The sequence below is a fragment of the Equus caballus genome, chromosome 4 (genome assembly GCF_041296265.1).
Source record: "Equus caballus isolate H_3958 breed thoroughbred chromosome 4, TB-T2T, whole genome shotgun sequence".
NCBI lineage: Eukaryota > Metazoa > Chordata > Mammalia > Perissodactyla > Equidae > Equus > Equus caballus.
Window position 1 is genome coordinate 15,563,460 of NC_091687.1, and position 6,370 is coordinate 15,569,829.

Genomic DNA, 6,370 nt, shown 5'->3' on the forward strand with positions numbered 1-6,370 from the left:
CCATTGGTGGATTATTTTCCAAATGAAATAGGACATTATGTGAGTGCACCACTCATACTAAGGGTATCAATTCAACTCAGGTCTTGATCTGCACTCCCAAATCTGACTCACGCTGAAGAGGACATCAAGAGGCAGAGAACACCATCAAGCCAAGGCAACTCACTCTAGGATCTAAAGGTAACCCCGATGATGGGTCTTTGTGCCCCATCACCCACTCTGCAGTTTACAAAGGCACAAGCACTGAGAATGTCAGACACCCTGGGGCTCCCTTGGACTCAGATGAAACTCATTCAAGCATGGCAAGGTCTTCTTCCTCTTTGTATCTAACATATGGAAAGGAGAAAGAAACAGAGGCTAGACTAAATCACACATTTAAAACTGTTTATTAAATATGTCTTTCTCCTTATTCAGGAGATGTCAGAGAGACCTGGGTCCTGATGCACAGCGAGGATTCTTTTTTTTTTTTAATTATTATTTTTTTTAAAGATTTTATTTTTCCTTTTTTCTCCCCAAAACCCCCCCGGTACATAGTTGTATATTCTTCGTTGTGGGTCCTTCTAGTTGTGGCATGTGGGACGCTGCCTCAGCGTGGTTTGATGAGCAGTGCCATGTTCACGCCCAGGATTCGAACCAACGAAACACTGGGCTGCCTGCAGTGGAGAGCACGAACTTAACCACTCAGCCACGGGGTCAGCCGCACAGCGAGGATTCTTGTTCTGGAGGCAGATACAGCGCCCACACCTGGGGTCAGAGAATGTCAGTCAGACACACACCCCAGGCCCCGAGCCACCCACACCCCAGCCTGGGCCCAGAACCGGAAATTCCTGACTCTTCCTAGCAGGGGAGTAAGGGAGGCATTGAAGTTGCTCAGAGAACCCAAGTGCAAAGGCCTGGTTCAAATTCTGCTGCAACCTTATTAGGTGTGTCAGCGTAGACAGGCCACAACTCCCCAGAGTACCCACTTCCTCATCCGGAAAAATGAGGAAATTGGAAACACCTCAGAGGCCTGCTGTGAAAAATGAGTGACGTAAACACATAGCCAGGGATTGTTACAAATGCCAATTGCCACTGAGTGGCAATAACAGAACTGAACTTGGGTTCCCACTCCTGACTCCACCTTCAGTTGAGGAGGCCTCTGTGATGAGACTTCGCAGCAGCCTGCCCTTTCTAGGCCAGCACATCACTGACCGAGGAGATTCCTGGGGAAAAGGTGGCGCGTCGAACCCAAAACCAAATTTGGCAACCAAATGCCAAAGAATCAAAGCCCCACAATCCAGACACTAGAAAACTGCCTGTCCACAATGTAGTCTTGTGGGCTTGAAGGCAATTAACCTTTCTGGGACTCAATCATCTGACCTATAATAAGGGAAGGTCAGAATAAGTCAATGGTTTTAAACTTCTTGGCCAGGGGATTCATGGAAAACTAACATATAAAACAGAAGTGAAGTGACTTGTTAGGCCCGACCCTTCCTGCATACATACCACTGCAGATTCCATGGACAGCCTGACAGCCACCAAAGGGATCCTCTCTCAGGTCTCTTCTAGTTCTAGCATCCTGGGCTTTCTGAAACACTGGGGGATGGCAGGCACTTCCTGTTATGCGCTAGGGCAGGGACGCAGAGCAGAGTCTGCTGGGGGAGGTAAGGGTCTGATTTAGCTCCCATCCGACAGCAGACAAACTCCAGTTTCACAGATGCTGGTAGGAGACACAAGATTCCTCGATTAGAGACACAAACAATCGACTATTCAAAACAGCAGCTGCCAGAACATCAGCATTTTCCCCTAGCCCCAATTCCCACAGGGTGACCCGAGGGGAGTCAGAAGGCACCCGTACGTGCAGTAGGCTGCGTTACAGGAAAGGTACTCCGAATGCAGGAAAGCCAAATCTTTTACGGTGGACAGTGGGCATACCTGCTTTCTGCTCTGGAGGGAGGCGCTACCTCACACATCTCGAGGCTGTCTGCTACTTGAAGATCCTTGAAAAGGCAATCTGGGCAAAAGGGCAGCCGGCACCTCGCTCCGAGGACTGCAGAAACTCGAGACTCATGGGCAAGTGTCCCCAGACGCAGCCGCGTGGAGGCTGGTGTGCTCAGCCTCTGCAGTTGGACTGAAGGGATCCGCGTCCACTGGAAGCCTTCACCTGCAAGGGAAGAAGCGTGGTGTGACCTCACCACCCGGAGGAGCACAGAACTGGGCCGCCCTGCCACGACCATGCTGGCCACTCTTTCCACCATGGCCTATCCCTGACTGTACCCCACAGTGCTCACACCAAAGGACACAACCTATTTCCCTCCAACCCAAACTTCCCACCCGCTTCTAGATTCCCCTCTGTCTGGCATCCTGGAAACGAGCACACACGGTAGGGCTGGAGAGGCCTGGCGTCCAAGCCCGACCTGCTAGGTTCCAGCTGGGCAACCCTGGACACAGAATTCTGACTGTGGGCTTTTGTACTAGACCTAAGACCACCTCATCGTGGTCCTCAAAGATTTAAACTGGGTGAAGAACTACGAAGTTCGGCACAAAACAAGAGTCCAAGCAACAAGAGAGCCCTCCTCTCCCAGGAGGTCTTCCCTTGAGATCAGTGCACTGACCCTGCCCTTGGTCAGCTCCTGGGGCATTCAGCTCTGCTGCAGAATTTAGCCTCTGGTTCTCTTTGGTTTGCCTGTTGTCAACACCCTGTACCCTCCAGGCAGGGCTCACCCCTGTAACTCCTTTCTACTCTTTATTCCCTGATGCTGGTCCAACTTTACCTTTACCACTCCCCCTGAGCTTTATTTTCAAATTTTGTACAGGTTTTGTTTTAAGAATATAATAAAATTCGCAATGAGCCTGACACATAGAAAACACCCAAAGTCCAAAACAACTTTTGCAGAGATGTGGATGTTCTATATTCTGCACAGTCCAGTACAGTAGCCATTTGCCACATGACTACTAAGCATCTGAAATGTGGGTAGTATGAATGAAAAACTGAATTAAAATTTTTTTTTTAAAGATTGGCACCTGGGCTAACAACTGTTGCCAATCTTTTTTTTTTTTCCCTTCTGCTTTATCTCCCCAAACCTCCCCCCTCCCTCCCGTACGTAGTTATATATCTTAGCTGCAGGTCCTTCTAGCTGTGGCATATGGGCCGCCGCCTCAACGTGGCCTGACGAGCGGTGCCATGTCCGCGCCCAGGATCCGAACCCTGGGCCGCCGCAGCCCAGCGTGCGAACTTAACCACTCGGCCACGGAGCCGGCCCCTGAGTTTTAAAATTTAAGTTCAAGTTAACCATATGCTGCAAGTGGTTACCACATCAGACAGTACAGATCTATACAATGCCTAGCACACCAGATAGGGAAGGGAGCAGGCGATTGTCTGAAATTTCTATAACCTTGCTCTGGATGGAGCAGGGCAAGGCCTCAAACCGTTTCAAAATGTTCTCGCAAGCACTGTAGGAATGCACAGGGTCACCCCAGACCCAAGCACGCTGGAGGCTTGCAGCCCACACTCATTTAAGCCCCTCAAGCCCGGGGAGCTGAGAAGAGAGATCATGGGGTTAAACTGGGCCTACTTGGGTTTATTCCAGGAGCGCACGGGCACAGGTGACTCCGACAGGTGGAAGGAGCCTGAGCAGAGGAAGCCTTATCAAGCAGTTGGGACGAGGGGAGCGAATTTTACTCCCTACGACCGTGTAATTCTAGAGCTGAGCTTCCTACACTTAGGCGACCAGAGAAACCTCTCTATCATCATATCATTCACAAAACGGCCTTTTCTTCCACATTCTTCTAGGTGTGGACTTTACGTTCAGAAAACACTTCGGAACTGTAGGCCAAGACACAGAAGTAGGCTCGGTTTTCCCTGTGAAATAACGGTGGAGAGAACAGCGGGCCGGGTTCCGGGAGGTGAGCGCGGGGCCCGGGCAGCGACACTCAGCAGCGCGTCTCCGCGAAGAACTGCTGCGGGGAGCCGAGGGCCGGCCCCGAGAAGGCACGCGGCCAGCTCAAGCCGGCCTCCTAACGCGCCCAAGTCCCTTCCCTCGGGGCAAGCCGGACGCACGACCCCATTCCCCCAGCGCTGCCCCCAAGGCCGCATGTGTCCTCCGAATGGGACCCTCAGAAGCCCGGCTGGAGACCCCCGCCCGCCGAGCCCCTAGCCGCAGGGCCGACCGCGCCCGGTCGGGCACCCCGGATCCCTCCGCACCCGACCGACGCGGCCCAGCCAGCGACAGCAGGGGGGCCAACGCGCCCTCCCACCGGGCCCACAGACCCCACAATCTTTACCTGGCCTCAGCAGAGCGCAGGTACCACCTGGGGCCCTCGATGGCCTCGGATGACGACGCTGCCCGGCAGCGGTCCGCGACCGCACAAACACGCCTCATCCACCAGCCATGGCTTCTGCCGCGCACGCCCGCGCCTACGTCACCACGCAGTCCGCCGAAGGCCGCGCGCGGAATCACGTGACCCCTGGGCCCGGCGCGATGACGTCACCTGGGGCGCGTTCGCGGCGCCTGCTAGTTGTATTTTGTGAGAACGGCGAGCAGAAGTCTGGTGCCGCGGGAAGCCGGGCGGCTGGTGTCTAACCGCGGGTGGGGCCTGGGGCCGGAAGGCGAGCGGGTGGGCCCTGTAAAGGAGCCGGAGAGCGGAAGCCGCCCGGGAGCGGGGCGGGGTGGGCGGAAGGCCCCAGAAATGAGGAGCGGGACCTGGGTCATCCTTGTTCAAAATGAGGAAGACAGCCCTTTTGCTTTCAGAATTTCATTTTCTGCACTTTTCAAATAAATCCCTAATGGCTAAGTAAGCTCAGGCTAGTCTCACAACTCAGGAATGTTTCCCAAGGACTTGGGAGCCCTCACTTTGAAATGTAATTGTCAAGGGGGACAAAGCTCGATCTCCCGTGTCCTGGGATGTTAAGGGTCCATTTGTCACCTGACTCCAAATTGCACAACCTGTCTAGTGTAATGGGCTCTGTCCACTTAGCTATATAGGAGAGTGAAGTTTCTTTCTGTCTTTGCATCCCTTTAGTGGATTGCGGGTGGTGCACAGCACATTCTGGTTTAGCGCTTTTTCAATAAAATTGTTTTCTTTCTCTTCTACCTTTGTGGAGAGGTTTTCTGAGTTGGGAGGAGATTTTGTTTTTAATTGTATTCCATCCCCCTGCCCCCTGCTGAAGAAACCACATTGGAAGGTCCTGAGACTGGAAAGGGCATGGCTTGTTGGAGATACAGCTAAGTCTAAGGAGAGGTGGATAAGGACTACACAGTTAAGGGGCTTGACTATCAGGCTGGGAAGGGGAGAACTTGGTTCTGTAAGTAAAGAAAAGCAGAGCAGTACTTGAAACTCATATTTTATGTGTAGCACCTGGTATATACATTCAAGCAGTTTACAGTATACAAATCCAATTACTTCATTAAATTTCATGAGACGCATAGGGCAGGAATATCACTTGCAGACTGCTAACATGGAAACTAACTACATTCACCCAAAGAGGTTAAGTGGCTTGCTCAAGATCTCATAGAAGGCTAGTGTTTGATGCAGGTTGTTCTCGCTCAATGCTCTTTCCATTCTGTCACTGCCACGAGATAATCAAAGAGAACCGGGAAGGTAAATGGTTATGGAGGGCCAGAGTATGAGTGTGAGGATGTGAGTTTATATGTGTGACCAAAAAGGGTGGGCTCTCCCAGGACTGAAAGAGAAGAAGTTTTTTCTAAGATGGTAACAAACAAAATTCACTAGAGAGGGGAGGACGCTCCATGGAAACTCTTATCCAAGTAATAAGAAAGGATGCCAAACATTAAAAACGACATACTCAAAGCTCAATCGCATTATACTAGGAGGTTGCATGAGACTGGCAGAGAGACAGAACTGTCAGTAGTTAAGTATCTTAACTACTTACCAGAATTTTGAAAAGACCTTTCCACAACTACATCTCAAAAGAGTAACTCCACTGTTCTACCAAGCCAACTGGGATGTATGCCTGAAAAGAAAATTAGCAATTTGGCTCTGGAGGAATACAGAGGCCTAAAGCCAAAGAGATGTCAAAGTAGGGCATGCAAGCTTTCTTCCACTGGGGGCCACATGGGGCAGCAGTGCTTCTGAGGGGTCATTATAATCTAAAGTTGGTTTCCTCCTTTATCATTTATAGGCCCGGAAACTGGATATATAAATTTATTGAAAATTCACCTGAATCAACTCTTAAAGAAATTCTTTTCTTCATGAATTAAGTCACCGTTGGATTTATCACATGCACAGCATGGTATGAGGTGTTGCATGGCATGTCAAAGAACAACTCAGGGACATCTAGTTAGCTATCTGCTAGCTATTTAGTTCTCATATGAGGGAGACAGTTGATGGGTGAGAGGAACAAAAAGGAAAAAACTGCAGTCAGCCTTAGGAA

General features: G+C 50.9%; 1 long non-coding RNA gene and 1 other non-coding gene across 2 annotated transcripts; both read right to left on the bottom strand.

Moving 5' to 3' along the window:
- Positions 1–367: 367 nt before the first annotated feature.
- LOC100629504 (uncharacterized) lies at positions 368–4,532 on the bottom strand. The gene is made up of 4 exons (XR_011437736.1): positions 4,261–4,532; positions 1,912–2,140; positions 1,483–1,696; positions 368–741 (listed from the first exon to the last, which is right to left on the bottom strand). It is a non-coding gene; the product is annotated as an uncharacterized lncRNA (long non-coding RNA).
- Positions 3,350–3,481, bottom strand: LOC111773352 (small nucleolar RNA SNORA9). Its single transcript, XR_002807734.1, has one exon. It is a non-coding gene; the product is annotated as a small nucleolar RNA SNORA9 (small nucleolar RNA).
- Positions 4,533–6,370: the final 1,838 nt, after the last annotated feature.